Raw genomic sequence first — 18,109 nt, forward strand, 5'->3', positions numbered from 1 at the left:
ATCTATACTGAGCCTTTGAAATGTGGGCTTGTGGAACTGGAGAACTGATTTTTTTTTTCCAGAGAACCAAATTTTTAATTGTATTTAAGTTTAATTAATTTCAGTTGCCATGTGTGGCTGCTGGTTTTTATCTATTGGATGTCGCATCTTTAGAGAAATTATTTTTGTCAAATAGAGGCCATATCTAGTACAAACTTACATCTGGTGTCAAGATTTAAGAGAACAAAGAGTAAAAAGAAAACATCTGAAACAAGATAGTAGGAAGGGAAAAATGAAGGGGAGGGAATTGGAGGGGGAGACGAACCATGAGAGAGGATGGACTCTGAGAAACAAACTGAGGGTTCTAGAGGGGAGGGGGGTGGGGGGATGGGTTAGCCTGGTGATGGGTATTAAGGAGGGCACATACTGAATGGAGCACTAGGTATTATACGCCAACAATGAATCATGGAACCCTACATCAAAAACTAATGATGTACTGTATGGTGACTAACATAATAAAATAAAATTAAAAAAAAAAAAAGAAAAGAAAAAGAAAAAAACTAAACAGGAAAAAAAAGAAGAAAACATCAGGACACATTTTAAAATCTCTTCACTCTTTTCACATATTCCCCAAATTTTTGATCACTGCAAAAGTAGGAGGGAGACGTCTCTATCATTATCCATAATAGAATGAGACAGTTTTATTTCCACAGTGATGAAGATCCCAAAATGCTTTTCTTCTTAGTAATATTTATGTGGCTATGCCTCCACTTAATACAAAATATTTCTCCCCTCTCACACATTCCATCAGGAAAAACTTTTATTTTTTTAATTTATTTTTAATTAATTAATTAATTTTTTTTTGAGAAAGAGAGAATGGACACACAAGCCGGGGTAGGGGGGAGTGGGGGTGGGACAGCAGAATAGGGAGAGAGAGGGTTTCAAGCAGGCTCCACACTCAGTGCAGAGCCCGATGCAGGGCTTGATCTCAGGATCCTGACTGAGCCGCCCAGGCACCCTGGGAAAAACTTTTAAATTTTCAGATGACAACTAAAAAATCTGATAAGCTAATGTGGTCAAGAGTATCAGTAGTTAGTGGGGCATAAGAAGGTTTCTTTTTTTTTTTTAGATTTTATTTATTTATTTGACAGAGAAAGACACAGCGAGAGAGGGAACACAAGCGGGGAGTGGGAAAGGGAGAAGCAGACTCCCCGCCGAGCAGGGAGCCCGATGCGGGACTTGATCCCGGGACTCCAGGATCATGACCTGAGCCGAAGGCAGTCGCTTAACCAACTGAGCCACCCAGGCGCCCGGGGCATAAGAGGATTTCAATCCAGATTTATTTACATTGCTTCAAACCTCCAGAAATATTATCTTTTAACAAAAAAAGAATAGATTTCAGATGGCCTTCAGAAGGCTAAGGAAAATTTATTTATGAAAGGCTAATCATTTAAGATGCTAGAAGCCTTATGAAGTGTTTGAGCTGGCAACCCTGACCTTGAAGATCAGAAGTCACATTAAGCACTGTCTTAGTTTGTACTGCTGTAATGAAATACCACAGACTAGGTGGCTTAAATAATAAACATGTATTTCTTATGGTTCTGAAGGTTGGAAATTTGAGGTTAAGGGGTCAGCATGGTAGGGTTCTTGGTGAAGACCCTCCTCCTGGTTATGTCCTCACAAGACCCTCCCCTGGTTCAGGCATGCAGTGAGATCTCCTGTTGCTTTCTCCTTTTTTAAGGGCACTAATCCATCATAGGGGCTCCACCCTCATGACCTCATCTAAACCTCATTACCTCTCAAAGACTCCACGTCCACAAACCATCACATTCATGATAAGGGCTTCAACATTTGAATTTGGGGTAGACACAAACATTCAGTTCATAGTAGGCATAAACCATATATTAAGAAAGACCCTGGGGGGTGGAAGAAGACAAAAAGAATGGGGGACAAAATAATATGTGTTTACCAATATCCCACATTCAATGCACTGTGCTACACACTGAATTCTGTTCAAAAGAATAGTTTAAAATATATGGTGGAAGGGGCGCCTGGGTGGCTCAGTTGGTTAAGCGACTGCCTTCGGCTCAGGTCATGGTCCTGGAGTCCCGGGATCGAGTCCCACTTCGGGCTCCCTGCTCGGCGGGGAGTATGCTTCTCCTTCTGACCCTCTCATGCTCTCTCTGTCTCATTCTCTCTCAAATAAATAAATAAAATCTTTAAAATAAATAAATAAATAAATAAATAAAATAAAATATATTTTCTATGGGAGAACAACAAAATTAAGCCTAGGGTGGATACTGATGATTGAACAATCATGCCTCTCTGACTCTCTAGTATGGTTTCCAGCATTTTTTTGATTCTCCATGATATTTGATTCCCATTAACGTTTCATTCATTAATGACTTCTACTCTAACAAGATCAAATTAAAGGGATATATCTTATTCTTGTTAAAATCATTTTTATTAAAATTTGATTTACTACCCTGCTGTTTTCTGCCACTTGCTATGATAGAAAGAGAGCATTACAGCATTTATCAAACTGAGTATGAAAAGAAATTTTGCTCTAAAGAAATTTTGTGGGTTCCTGGCATTTAGCATTTTTGGCAGGAACACATATAAACCACTCAATCCAGTCAAGCTTTCTTTGAAAGGCTGAGGGCTGTAAGGAATATAATAATTTGATTCGATTGTTCAATCTTCTTTTCATTTTCCTCACCACACCCATTTGCTTGTAAGATACTTAACTTTTATTTGAGGTAAGAAGAGATTTACAGTGATACCAAGTATAGCTTGACCTTAGAAAAACAGGGGAAAAAATCTAGAAGCTATTCCTATTAAAGAAGTTATTCATTTTTATAAGTTAGTTGAAAAATAAAAATGAGAAGTCAAGATATGGTACAAATTTTAACCCATTTCCAGCATAGTGTTCCTAGTTCCATACTCAGAGTGGTATCGCCTACTGCCTGAAAGATTGAAGGAGGCACATAGTACACTGTAATGCCCTTGAAATATTTTGACTACACCTTGAATTCTAGGTATCTTTCATAACTCCAGTAGGTGATTGTTAAAAAGCAATGTTCTTATTCCCTTCATAAATTAGGTAAAAATCATACTGAGTAGAGAGCTGGGAAGGTGGATAGAGGAAGTCCCAGGGGGTGGGAAGCAAGGGGTTTGATTTTTTAAAAGAAGTTTCAAAAGGAAAATGGGTGTTCACTGACACTAAAGTGATAGTCAGGCCCCCACCAACCACTTCTGATTATATTTCCCATGCAAAAGTTCAGACAAACCTAGACAATCTAATGAAGAGAGACAGTAACAATGGTTCATTGACAGGTGCGGAGTATCACAAGCAAAGCTGCATGTGATATAGACAGCCTACTGAATCTCCTTGTACTTAGATATTGTCTTATTCCAAAAATGCTTTTTTCGATCAAATATAAATCTAATGATGATGACCCCCCACCCCCCAAAAATCAGATGAACATATGTTCTTGAGTGGGGATTAAATGGTGGCAACCACATCAGAAATTTCAGTATGGTATTAGACAAGAATGACTTGGAGAGGTCAAGTCTCTTCATGGCTCTATTTTGCTTCACTTTGTTTTGGAGGAGAATGATGTTTATCAATGCTTTTGAGCAATAAAAGAAAATGGAACAATGTCTTACATGAATTAATTAGGCTAGATGAGAAATTACACTTAATGTCACCGAAGGAGAAATGATCTAAACCTAACCTATCATTACAATAGATGCCACAGAACTGTAAACCACTCACAGCTGCCAGCAGGTAATCCTGCTACATGTGGGAAGGATGCAATGCTTGTAATGGCTAGTGCGCCTCTGGCTGCAAATAATAGAACATCTGATGAAGGAAGCTTAACTATGACAAAGAAAAGATAACAACAGTTGGCATTTATTGAACAATTTCTATGCAATGAGCATTTTTCTAAGTGTTTTTTTCTATTTTATATCTTACTCATCCTCATAATAACTGAGATATGTTTATTATCCCATGTTTACAGATGAGAAACCTGAGGCCAAGAAGAAGTCTATACTATAAATTGACAGAACAAAAAATCTCCACACAATTAGAAGCACACAGGTAAATAGCCAATGACTGGTTAACTGGGTAATTAAATGATTTCAAGGCAACTGATCAGCGTCTCTGTGATTTTCTTGGATTTCCTCATGTGGTAACAAGATGGCTTCTACATCTCTAAGGGGATGTTGTTTCCCAAATAAATTCTTGGGGACACAAAGGCAGGATAAAGCCTATAGAACTCATATAAGCATTTTGGACAGTAACCTTAGGGTGGAATTTGCCCACTACAGGATGCCAGCCTGACAAAACATGAAACTTATTAGTACTCAAGGATGGTTTTAGTCAGTTTCCTTAGGACTCTCTCTCTATTGATCATTACATTTTTTTTTTTAAATAAAACACAACAAGACAAATGTGAGGTGAGATGAAGAACATAATGTCACCAAGAATTTTTAGGCAGACAGCTCTGATGAGAATAACTAGTACTCTGACAGGTGAATTCTAATTTTTATGGGATAAAATAAAACTCACAGACTGAGAAGTTTAATAAAATTGGGGCTCAGATGCAGCTTAGGTTAGGATCATCAAACAGAAGAGATGAAACAAGCTCAGAAGATATTTCTAGAAGTTGTCCGGTAAAAAGGTCCTAGCCTATGTCATTAAGATTTATTGCTGACTCTTAATGCCTCCTCCAAATTGTAAAAATTCCTTTCCTCAAGAAAAGTGTCCTCTTATATTATAGTAACACAGAGGTTTATTGATTTCCCAGAGCATGAAAAACACCACAAAGACAATTCTGAAATGGTGTCATGTTAGGGGAAGTGCATGTACACTTTTTCTTGCTCAGGGGCTCAGAATTTCTTCAAGGAAAATAACATAAGAAGGAGAGTCTAGGGATTGTTTGATTTCTCCAGGTGAGGGTGTCTGCAAGGGAGGAGAGGATCTAAGAGAAGAAAATTTAGGCAAGTCAAAAGCATCCTATGATTGCTATTACATAATTTATGATCATGCTTCTTTAGTATAAATAAGTACACTAATATTTGTGAAATAAAATTTTACAAATTTACAGAATGGCAACCCAGATGGTGTCTTAGGAGAATTCTTTCATACTGTTGATGAATGGTTACAAGTGTTAAAGAAAAAAAGATCTCCATTTTTCAAAAGCCAGTGTAACTCTGCTTCCAAAACCTAAAAAATAAAGCAGTATAATACTATAGAAGAAAGTTTTCCTGTATATTAAAAATGTGTATTGGAAAAATAGTGCTTTCCCTTCAGAATGTCACACAATCACATATTCATTTTTCCATTTCCTAATTCCACTGAAATGATAGAAGTATCCAGATAAAAATAAATGCAGAGCATTATTGCAATAGCAAGAAAAAAACTAGATGTTCAGAAACATTGAGGAATTAACTATAGAAAGGAATAGAAAAACTTGAAAGGGACACTATTTACTTCCAAATATGAAGTCTTTCCTCAACCTTCATTGCTTTGAAGGATTCTGGTTTGTTCCACTGCTACCCTTGCCGCCTTCTTCTTCCTATTATTATTTTTTAAACTGACCAAAAATGTATAGGGAAGATAACTGGAAGAAGGTAGGAAAGCTAAGTAAATGCATCTGAGAAATGAAATTTTCTACTCAAAGAAGAAAAAAAAATGTTTTAGAGGAAAGGGAGAGGAAGACTGGAAAGTTTTGGTAAGGGTAGGGTAGTTTGACAGCTGGTGGTAAAATGCGTTTGTTTGGGTTTTTTTCTTCATCAATGAGCACATTCTCAACTTTTTTTTTTTTTTGATTCTTTCTTTCTGAAATATATTTTACTTACTTTATAATCAGCTCTTTTAAAAACAAAGGTAAACTATAAGAAGGACTATGTAATCTCTAGGGCTGCTGGCTAGAAGAAAAAGAAAAAAGGATAAGAGGTATGTACTAATCTGTACAAGGTACTTTGCTTAACACTTTACATACATACATATTACTTTGTTTATTTTTTACAAGGGCACTGTCAAATAGCTATGCATTTTTAAACTTTTGATTAAAGTTTAACCCACATGCTGTAAGGTGCATAAGTCATGAGTGTATGCAAAATGAAAATATCCACGTAACTGTCACCTAGAAGAAAGAATGCAATTTCACTAGTGTCCCAGCTCCAACTTCACATTCCTATCTTGTACTTAGAACAATGAATACATAATTAGTTGATTTCACAGGTAAGAAACATGAGAATCAGAGATTATCCAGGCTCACAGAATTATTGAACAAGATATCTAAATATTAGTGAGCACTGAACTCATGTTTCATGACCTTCGTGACCTGGCCAATGGCTACCTCTCCTCCAACTTTATTAGCCCCCAAATATTATTTATTTTCCAAAAAAATCAGTGAAGATCGTAACTAGAGGTGTTCTGAGTTTCTTTCTGCCTGTAGTGTACTAAGATTATTTCTGTGGTTCACTCACTGTTATGCAGGTCTTTGATCAATCGTTGCCTCCTCAGAGACCACTGTATGTGAAACTGCATAACCTGCTTAGTTATTTTTTGTTGAGAATTGAATATTTGAATATTATAAAGTGGTAACTCTGGAAATTAGATTCTTCTCTTCCCTAGTGTGCTTTATTTTTAACTAATTTACTTATTTTTGATTGTTAAGGCAGTAGTGGTCCATTTGTTTAGTGATTTTCCTCAACTATTTTTGCAAAAACTATATTCCTTTTCATCTGTGGTCACTTGTCTCTTTCACTCAGCTTCTGTTCAACTAGTGTTGTGGTTTCACAATGTCGCATTTTTAAAGAGGTTGATTTGAACCAGGAACTAAAATAAAAAACAAAAACCTCCAAAACAACCATTTTTGGAGATATTCTTTATTAAGTTAATGAAGTTTCTATCTATTCATATCGTTACTTTTACCTTGACTGAGTGTTGAGTTTTTTCAAATGCTTTTTTTGCATCCATTGATATGATCATATGATTTAGCTTGTTATTGTGAATATTATGTAAATCCATTTTTGAATGTTGAATCCGATTTTCAAATCTGGAATAAATTCAATTGGTAATTGGGAATATTTTTGTTTATACATTCTTGGATTTGATTTGCAAGTAGTTTGCTGAGAATTCTGTATATACATTCATAGGAGATACTGATCTGTAGCTGTTTCTCTGTCATTTCTTTATCAGCTTTTATGACAATTTTGGCTTCACAGAATGAGTCAGGAGATGTTACATCTGCTTAAATTTTCTTAAAGATGTTACAGAAAATTGGAATGATTTTTTTTTCCTTAAACATTCAGTAGCATTTACCATCTGGGCCTAGTACTTTTTAATTTTGGAAAATTATTGATTATTGCTTAAATTTTTTAATAGTTATGAAGCTTTTCTGATTATTTATTTCTCCTTGCTTAGTTTTTGATAGTTTATGTCTTTCAAGATATTAAGTCCTGTTCATCTAATTGTTCATATTACTTTATTTTCCTTTAATGTCCATGGGCTCAGTAATGATGAATTCTCTTTCATTTTTCATACTATATGTGGTGATTAACATTATGTGTCAACTTGACTGGACCACTAGATGACCAGACATTTGGTCAAACATTATTCTGGGTGTGTCTATAAGGGTGTTTCTGGATGTGGTTGGCATTTCAATCAGTAGACTGAGTAAAGCAAACTGCCTTCTTTAATGTGGAGGGGCATCATCCAATCAACAGGAAACCCAAATAGAACAAGAAGGCTACGTAAGAGATAACTACTGTCTGGCTGCTTTGAGCTGGGGTGTCTGTCTTCCTGTCTTTTAGACCCAAACTGAATATCAAGCCTCCCAGCTTTGGAATAGAACTTACACCATTGACTTTCCTGATTATTAGGCCTTTGATTTTCTGTTTTTTTTCTCTCTCTCTCTTTTTTTTCTCCTTGGTTTCTCTGGCTACAGGTATACAATTTTATTGATCTTTTTAAAGAGTGAGGTTTTGATTTTGTTGACTTCATCATTTCTCTGTCTTCAATTTAATTGATTTTGTTATTTTTATTGATTTTATTCTGATTCCTTTAAGTTAACTTATTATTTTATTTTGGTTTTCTAAGGTGAAAGCTTAGATTATTGATTTCAGATGTTCATTCTTTTCTATTATATGTATTCAATGTTATAATTTTCCACACATCTTGCTGTTTCAGTGGTCACTGCCCAAAAAAACAAAGAAATAAAGCCGGCAAGCCACTTTTCAGTCTCAAGCATTACTGTCCTTAATTGCTAAATTCTTTCTGGTAACATTATTATGTTGCCTTCACAGTTCTCACACTGATATTTAAAGTATGTTCGATACACTGTTTGGATATGCTGGTAACTGCCTTGCTTTTGAACAGAGTCAACAACACCATAGTCTAGGCAGATGAGTTCTCTTTGGGCTACAGCCTTGGCTGAGTGTGACCCCAGAAGACAGGGTGAGTTATGTATCCAGCAGAACATATTTGGCAGATGGAGGAAGCATATGAGAATAAGACCATGGCTATTGCAGGGATTCTGTAATCTTACTGTTTTATCTTGCCATGTGTTGTATGTAATGGTGATTCATATTTCAATGTATTGAAAACTTTTCATTTTATTCAAGAAATGTGTCACATGTTAAAACCTTAAAAGTTTCTGTAATCTCAAAAAAAGAAAAAAACACTACCTTTTTTGTATCCCACAAATGTTGGTAAGATATATTTCCATCATAATTTAAAGCTCAAAAAATTATTTTTTATTAAGACTGTCTCTTTAGTGTTACAGCTCTTTTAGAATTTGTCTAGCAGGTTTTCCGGTTTTTACCGGAAGACCCCCCCTCCAAAAAAAAAAAAAAAAAAAAAAAAAAAGACTGTCTCTTTGACCCATGTGTTATTGAAAAATATATTTTTCAATCTCCAAGTATATTTGTGATTTTGTAGCTATTTTTCTTTTATTGATTTCTAATTTAATTCCATTGTGGTCTGAGAGTACATATTGTATACACTGTATACATTCTATCATTTTAAATATGTTAAGGTATATTTTCTGACCCAGAATGTGGTATATCTTGGTAAATGTTCCATGGGAACTTGAGGAGAAGATGTATTCTGCTGTTCTTTGGTGAAGTATTCTACAAATGCTGCTGATATCCAATTCACTGATGTTGCTATTGAGTTCTGCCTGCTGGATCCATTTATTACTGATAGAAAGGTGTTGAGGTCTTCACCTATAATAGTTGTCTATTTTCTCTTCTAGTCTAGTTCTATTAGTTTTTGCTCCACATATTTTGATTCCCTGGTATTAAGTACATACACGTTAAGGACTATTTGTCTTTTTGGAGAATTGACCCCTTATCATTATGTAATGCCCCCCCCCTTTTTTATCTCTGATGATTCTCCTGCTCTGTAGTCTTTGTCTGAAATTAATATAACTATTCCATTATTCCACCTTTCTTTTCATTAGTGTTAACATGGTATATCTTTCTCTATCTCTTTACTTTTAATCTAGTTTTTGTTTTTTTGTTTTTGATAATAGATAGGTGGGTCTTGTTTTTTATTCTCTCTGACAATCTCTATCTTTTAAATGTTGTATTTAGACCAGTCACATTTAAAATGATTATTAATACATATGGTTTAATATCTACAGCATCTGTAGCTGTTTACTGCATTTTTTTTCTTGCCGTCCTTTACCGCTTTCTAGGAGTTTTAATTGAATATTTTATATGATTCCATTTCCCTTCTACCATTTAATTTATACATATATGTGTGTGTGTGTGTGTGTGTGTATTTAGTTGTCGTCCTAGAGTTTACACACTTGAATAGTGGTGATGAAGTTCATGCAAGACCATGAACACTAAGGGTCGGCGAGATTAACAGACAGAAAGGAGAGCTGGATGTGAGGTAGAATAAGAGAGGAAAAGGTGAAATCGATTAAGGAAACTCATTAGGACAAATTGAAACTGAATCTGATTCAGCCCCGATTACTCTGATGACATACACAAGTTAAACCTTTCATTATGGAGCTGCACTTGTGCCTGGCCCAGAACTAGAAGTAGGAGGTCCTGTGGGATTCCAACACCTAGAGGCCAGTTTGCTGCCCCACCCAAGCAAGATGAGCCAGAAGATCAGCAACGTGTATGAGCTACAACAGTGCCTACACTTTATACCAACCTTCAGAGCTGCTTCACTTTTACCTTCCATATCTCACATACGTTTGTCTTGTGATCAACTCTAAAGCGGGACTATAAAGAAAGGTAATTTCTAGGAAATGTAGTATCTGTTCAGCAAGGTCAGATGTGTAGAAACTATAACACACAGCCTTTCAAAATACATATGGAAAAATAACTGTGTAAACTAGCACATGAAGAATGAGATAAACAACACAGATAATAATTCTTGCAGGTGAGGAGGAAAGGAAAGTTTCTTTCAGTTTAAGGCAATATAAGGACAAACAGAAATAATTTTAAATTGAAAATTAATGTTTGATACAGCTTTGATTGGGGGATGGATGTAAAGTGGCGAAGAAGTTTTGGTTGAATATATAATGGGTAGGAAAGTTAATGGGACTGGGGGTAGAGGGACATAAATAGACTACTTTAACTAGAGTTGAATAACCATATAGGGGAGCAATAGAAAATAAACCTGGAAAGGAAATGTAAGGCAGTTTGATAACTCACTGGTATAGTGAGACATTATTATTAACTAAAGTCCATACTTTACTGAATTTCCCTTAGTTTCTACCTAGTCTCCTTTTGTTGTTGCTGCTGCTATTGTTGTTCTGGAATCTCATCTTGGATCCTATATTACATTTAGTCATCAGTCATGTCTCCTTGGACTCCTGGCTTTGACAGTACCTCAGATTTCCCTTGTTTTTTCATGAACTTGATAGTTTTCAGAAGTATGGGCCAGGTATTCTATTGAATTTTCCTCAACTGGGATATATATGATTTTCTCTTTTTTTTCCTTATGATTATATTGGAGTTATGGTTACTTGGGAGAAATACCACACAAATCAAGTGCCATTATCATCACATCATATCAAAGGGTACATACTACCAACAAGACTTATTACTCTTGCTGTTAACCTTGATCATCTACAGAAAGTGTTTGCCAGGTTTCTCCTATAAAGTTACTTCCTCTTCCTTTTCCATACTGTACTCTTTGGAAAGAATTCACTATGTGCACCCCACACTTAAGAAGTGGGGAGCTATCTGGTAAGCGCTGTGAATTGTGCAAGACTGTTGAATCTCAGATCTGTACCTCTGAAACAAATACGGCAATATATGTTAAGAAAAAAAAAGAAGAAGAAAACAGCAGGAGGGGAAGAATGAAGGGGGGGAAATCGGAGGGGTAGATGAACCATGAGAGACGATGGACTCTGAAAACCAGAGGGTTCTAGAGGGGAGAGGGGTGGGAGGATGGGTTAGCCTGGTGATGGGTATTAAAGAGGGCACATTCTGCATGGAGCACTGGGTGTTATGCACAAACAATGAATCATGGAACACTACATCTAAAACTAATGATGTAATGTATGGGGATTAACATAACAATAAAAAATTAAAAAAAAAAGAAGTGGGGAGCTATGATACACCTCCTTGAGGACAGAACTGTGTATAAATTACCTAATGGTTTCTTGCCTGAAAACAAAGGGATGAAGAAAGGAAAGAAAAAAAAAAATTTTAACGATTTTATTTATTCATTTTAAGAGAGCAGTCACAATTGGGCACATGGGTAGGGGGAGGGGCAAAGCAAGAGGAAGACAGAGAATCTCCAGAAGATTCCCCCTTGAGTGTGGAGCCAGACTCATGGCTCAATCTCACAACCCTGATCATGACCTGAGCCAAAATCAAAAGTTAGGTGCTTAACCGACTGAGCCACCCAGGTACCCCAGGAAAGAAAATTTCTTAAAACAACTATTAACAATATAGCAAATGTGATAACTAGAATCAGCTTATTTCAGTGTTCTATTAAAATGGTGTACGTCATTCCCTGTATCATGAAAAACATCTACGTCAATTAAAATATGGAATCTGTCTTAATTTCTTAACAACGAAGGAAAGAAGAGGCATGCTTAGAGGTCTAAAATATACAATAAAACACTAGAAATTATGAAAGAGATTCAGATAAAATTTCCTGAGAGTTAATAATTAGAAGTTTATTTCACTGGCAAATTTGTAACATTGCAGACTTTTGACTAGTGCTGGAATTATTAAGAAAAATTCCCATTAAATTTGAAGCTGATAATGCCCCTGTCCTGGAATCTTAATGCAACTGGACTAAAATTCAGAGAAAGGGGGCCATAGTACTGGCCAGGATATTGATCTTGATTTTACCAAGAGGACCATTTTGTTCTGATACACAGTGGTGACAAGGAGAACTATATGTGGGGCCAGAAGATTCACAGAAGAGCCCATTTATACATTTATAACCAGTATTTCTGGTGAAGAAAACAGTGGCTGCCCAATAAAAACAAAACCCACCAAGAACTTAAATTATTATGTATGGAGTATATTGTTAAAATGTTGAATGTCTGCCAATATGGCAGTTGAAAAACATTTACACTTTTAGAGTCAGTTCTAGTAAAAGGCAAAATTGAAACCAGATTTCAAGGGGTTAGAGACTAAGCAAAGATATTTTTAAAAAATGAATAAAAGGGAAAGTGAAATTAAAGAGTAGAAAAGTCGGCCCATCCAGGAGGCTGGATAATAAGGAACTATCAGGCGTGGGACTTCAGTGCTGTTTGCTTTCCTTTTGTCTCCTAATTCAGCTATTTACTTCTCCTGAGCCAATGAGATGATGAAAAGCTACTGCTATCTGTGTGTCAGAAAAAGTTGGGCTCCTTTTGGCTCCCAAAGAAAATACCGGCAATAAATGACAAGAACAACTCCTTAGCCCAAAGTCCAAAGTAAGCCCCAAGAAGAGTGTGTTGGCATTCTCTGACAAAGAAAAGGCAATTTAGAAAGGGAAATAAAAGGCAAAAGGTCTTCCTTGCTTTTGAGGTGGGACAAGAGAGTAAAACAAAATAATCTGAGCCACAAAATATCCATTGATGTATACTGACATAAATAGTTAAATAAATAAGATAATAAATAAAAGAAAGAAAAAAAAAGAGACAAATCTGCTGCGTAGAGATATTCCAAATAATTTAGGTAGATACTTTGCCTTTAAAGAGGTGGAACACAATTCTCTATTCATTAAGTGTGGGCTGTGTGCACAGAAATTTCATTACACCATGTACATTAAGTGGAGAAGAAGAAACCAGACAAACACTACCTCAGCCAGCCCATCAAGGTCAACATCAGCATCGATTAGTCATGTTAGTTGTATGTACTCCTTGGTGTAATGAGAATGGCATCTTACCTCTGTGATCTTCCTCCCAAAACTCAGACCCAACCGAATCATGAGAAAAACATCAGACAAACTCAAGTTGGGGAACATTCTACAAAATACCCACCAGGACTTTTCAATATTGTCAAGGTCATCAAAAACAAAGGAAGACAAAGCAACTGTCACAGCCAAGGGGAGCCAAAGGAGACAGGACAACTAAAAGTAATGTGATATAGTGGAAGGGACCCTGGAAGACAAAAAGGATATTAGGTAAAAATTAAGGGAATCTAAATAAAGTATGGACTTCAGTGAACAACAATGTATAAGTATTGGTTCATTAACTGTTGCAAATGTACCATACTAATGCAAGATATTAATCACAGAGGAATCTGGGTAGGGGGTATATGAGTACTCTGTACTATCTTCATAACTTTTCTGTCAACCTAAAACTATTTAAGACTAAAAGTTTAAGAAATAGGGACAGTACGTAGGAACAGATGATAACACTGAGGAAAAGACAAGGTAGTGAATTACACATTCTGCATGAAATTACTAAAGTATACAGAAAGGAGTATATTGACAGTGCAGAAAATGTGTGAAGTTCAAAGTATGCAGCAGGTAGAAGGGGTATAAAATGAAGGGCAAAGAGCATCAATGTCCTATCAGTGAAGTACCTGGACACAGAAAAGATTTCACAAAGAATGTGTAGCTCTTCGCGTAAATGCATATAAATAAGGAAAACGACAGAAAGGCAAAAAGAAAATAGGAGTAGACCTGAGTCAATGGCCTAGCTATTCCCAAGGAACATGACACTTGTTTTTAATGAAGAAAAACTGCTGTACAAAACTCAACTCACACCTCTATGTGTTCTGGTAATTAGTTGTTGATATTGAATAGTAAAGCTTGATAAGAGTGCTCATTAGACCAGCAGACAATAAGATTTTCAAGAATTGGGACTATATTATTTAAATTGTAGCATCTAGCAGTTATTATGTAAATGTTTGCTAAATGAATGAATACTTATACATTTATTACAATTGCTCTTCCTTTTCTCTGTAACAATCTTCGCTATTGTGTACGTGTGTCTGTGCATATGTGCACACTGGATCTTTTTCATTCAGCTCATTGTTCAAATATCGTCATAGAGAGGCTTTTCCTGATCGCTAACATGAAATGGATTGGCTGTCACCCACTGCTGTCACTCCCAATCCCTTTACCTTTTTGTATTTTCTTTTTAACATACAACATATCTGAAATTATTTATTTATATGTCTTTGTTCATTGCCAACTAAGTTGTAAGCTTCCTGAAAACTTCAGTCATCGCGGTTTATCCCAAAATGATATTCAGAAATATTAACAAATTAGATTCCACAATCTAAAATGACAAGGTTGAAAAAGTGAAAGCAAACATAATTCAGAAAGTTCATAAAATCAGTAAACTTAAGGATATAAAATTCACCAAGACCTAAAAGGCAGATATACTACAACTGACTCAGCCTTAAAGCACACATTTTTTGATGCACTAAAGGCTTATTTTATATGTTAGGAACTAAATGTCCATTATTCTATAAAGCAATTTGGATTTAATATATGAGCAGAATCAAGAAAAATTGAAATAGAGACTTGATAACAGTTTCATAAACGTTGCTGCATCTACCAGAATCTCCAATTGTGTCCCACAGCCCGACCCTGGAGGTTTTTATCTTACCTATCTAAAATATCCTTCCTCTGTGGTATCATCTTATGTAGTGGCTTTAACTATCATCTATTCACTGACAACTCTTAAATGTTTCTGTTCCAGTCCCCTCAATTCCAGAATCAAATAGCTAACTACCCACCTAACAGCTTACATAAAGACATATTCAATATTTGAAACTTAACATTGTCAACAATTAACAACTGTTAATTGTCCTAACTGTTAATTCTCTAATACGTGTGTTGCCTCCCACCTAATCCATCTCAGTTAATGAATGGCATGTTCTTTTTTTTTTTTTTTAAAGATTTTATTTATTTATTTGAGAGAGAGAATGAGAGACAGAGAGCATGAGAGGGGGTAGGGTCAGAGGGAGAAGCAGACCCCCTGCCGAGCAGGGAGCCCGATGCGGGACTCGATCCCGGGACTCCAGGATCATGACCTGAGCCGAAGGCAATCGCTTAACCAACTGAGCCACCCAGGCGCCCCAATGAATGGCATGTTCTGATCAGTAATTTTAGTTACCCTTCACTCTTTTCTGTCATACTTCACATATAGTATGTGAGAATGTCCTAAGGATTTATGTTCAGAATATGTCCAGAATTAGTCACCTTCTCAATTCCTCCACCGAAATGCACCTGATGCAAGTCACTACCATCTCTCCCCAGCTACTGAGGTAGCCTCCTAACTGGTCTCATGTCTATTCCGTTGCCTTTTTTCAATGCAGTAGCCAGAATTATCTTTTTAAAATATAAATCAGGGCAGGGGCGCCTGGGTGGCTCAGTCAGTTAAGCATTCGACTCTTGATTTCAGCTCAGGTCGTGATCTCAGGGTTGTGAGATGGAGCCCTCCATAGGGCTCCACACTGGGCATGGAACCTGCTTAAGATTCTCTCTCTCCCTCTATTGCTCCCCCAACCCTAAAAAAAAAAAAAAAAAAAAAAAAAAAAAAATCAGGGCATGCCGCTGCTTTACTCAACCCTTCAGTTGTTTCCATTTCTCTGAGGGCAAAAGCCAAGTTGTTCAATGGACAAGGACCCACCTGATTACCTTTCTGATCTCATCTCTTGCTGCTTTCCCCTCATCACAGTCTTCCAGCCACGTTGAATCCTTGCTACTTCTTAAACAAGCCCAACATGCTCAGTTCAGGTCTTTGTGTGTATTGTTCCTTCTGCCTTAAATGATCTTCCCTCCAGATATGGGCATGAGTGTTTCTTAATCTGCTTCAGGTTTTTGACCCGAGTACCACCTTCAGTTAAATTTGAATTCCTCCCACCCAAACCTCCCTTCCAACATGACAGTGCAGATCATCATATCACATGTTAGATATTTAACTGATTTATAATATTTATTGCCTCTCTCTTCTTACCAAGCTCCATGAGCGCAGGGATGTGTGCCTGAATGATGCTGAATGACGACTCCTCAGAACCTAGTTCTGCGTATGGCATTATGGCATAAGTGGTCATAATTTGTTGTATAAATTTAGTAAATATGATTAAAATAGAAGAAAAAAGTTTACTATTTGAAAAAAAATACATTGTTTTAGACAAAAGCTTTCCAAAGAGTGAAGCAGTGAAAATATTATTATATATGTTGTAAATAACAAGGGCCGCTGGTCCATGTAATTACCTCAATTTTCCACATCAGTACCCATGAGGACTATTAAAATACTTCACATTTGCTTAGTGTTTTAACTTGTAAAGCCCATGGGTTGCCTTTGCTGATCTTCTAACCATTATACTACCATAAGCTGCAAAATCAAAGCAAAAAATAGATAATTCATTTGTGAAACAAAAAAAAATTGTGGAAAGAGATTCTTAAGACAAAAGAAAAGAAGAAACAATAAGCACAGTGTGCTGATAACAAGACACATTAGTTATTATAATAATAATCTGCTTGGGTTGTTATAAAAAGATAGCACAGACTGAATGGTTTAAACAGCATACACTTACTTTTTGTGTGTGTGTGTGTGTGTGTTCTCTCTTCTTTATTTTTCTGCTCTTTTTTTTTAATTTTTTTATTCTTATGTTAATCCCCATACATTACAACATTAGTTTTAGATGAAGTGTTCCATGATTCATTGTTTGTGCATAACACCCAGTGCTCCATGCAGTACGTGCCCTCCTAAATACCCACCACCAGGCTAACCCATCCTCCCACCCCCCTCCCCTCTAGAACCCTGTTTGTTTTTCAGAGTCCATCATCTCTCATGGTTCGTCTACCCCTCCGATTTCCCCCCTTCATTCTTCCCCTCCTGCTATCTTCTTCTTCTTCTTCTTTTTTTTTTTTTTCTTAACATATATTGCATTATTTGTTTCAGAGGTACAGATCTGAGATTCAACAGTCTTGCACAATTCACAGCGCTTACCAGAGCACATACCCTCCCCAGTGTCTATCACCCAGTCCCCCCATCCCTCCCACCCCACCCCCCACTCCAACAACACTCAGTTTGTTTCCTGAGATTAAGAATTCCTCATATCAGAGCATACACTTACTTTCTCACAGTTTTGGCGGTAGAAGTCGAAGATCAAGGTGTCATAAGGGCTGGCTCCATCTTAGGCTTCCTTTCCTGTTTTGCAGATAGCCAAGTTCTTGCTGTGTCTTCACAATGCCTTTCTTTTCTGTACATTCAGAAAGAAAAAGAGAGACCTCTGGTGTCTCTTCCTCATCTAATAAGGATACCCATCCTACTGGAGTGGGGCCCCAACCTTATGACTTTAATTACCTCCTTATTGGCCCTATTTTCAAATACCGTCACAATTGGGATTAGCACTTTAATGTATGAATTTTGAAGGGACACAATTCAGTCCATAACATGCACATATTCACTTTTTACATGAGTCAGGATAGTTCAAGTTGCAAGGAATAAAGACACTCTACCTCAGTAAATGGACATTTATTATAAGATACATCTCAGGATACAAAGCTCCAGTAACCTTGTTGTTTTTTAATGTACTGAAAATGCAAATATTTATTCCTTACCGTAGCACTTTGCCATCAGCTCACTAAGTCACCCTTTTTTATCTATTATCTATCTATCTATCTATCTATCTATCTATCTATCTATCTATCTATCTATCTATCTATCATCTCTCT

The 18,109-nt window shown here is 36.4% G+C and overlaps 1 non-coding gene across 1 annotated transcript; it reads left to right on the forward strand.

Moving 5' to 3' along the window:
• Window positions 1-8,769: 8,769 nt before the first annotated feature.
• Window positions 8,770-8,831, forward strand: LOC123840068 (U7 small nuclear RNA). Its single transcript, XR_006789882.1, has one exon. It is a non-coding gene; the product is annotated as a U7 small nuclear RNA (small nuclear RNA).
• The last annotated feature ends 9,278 nt before the right edge of the window (window positions 8,832-18,109 follow it).

Source organism: Mirounga angustirostris, unplaced genomic scaffold (genome assembly GCF_029215605.1).
Source record: "Mirounga angustirostris isolate CCGP_5_RB_7025 unplaced genomic scaffold, mMirAng1.0.hap1 SCAF_3, whole genome shotgun sequence".
Taxonomy (NCBI): Eukaryota; Metazoa; Chordata; class Mammalia; order Carnivora; family Phocidae; genus Mirounga; species Mirounga angustirostris.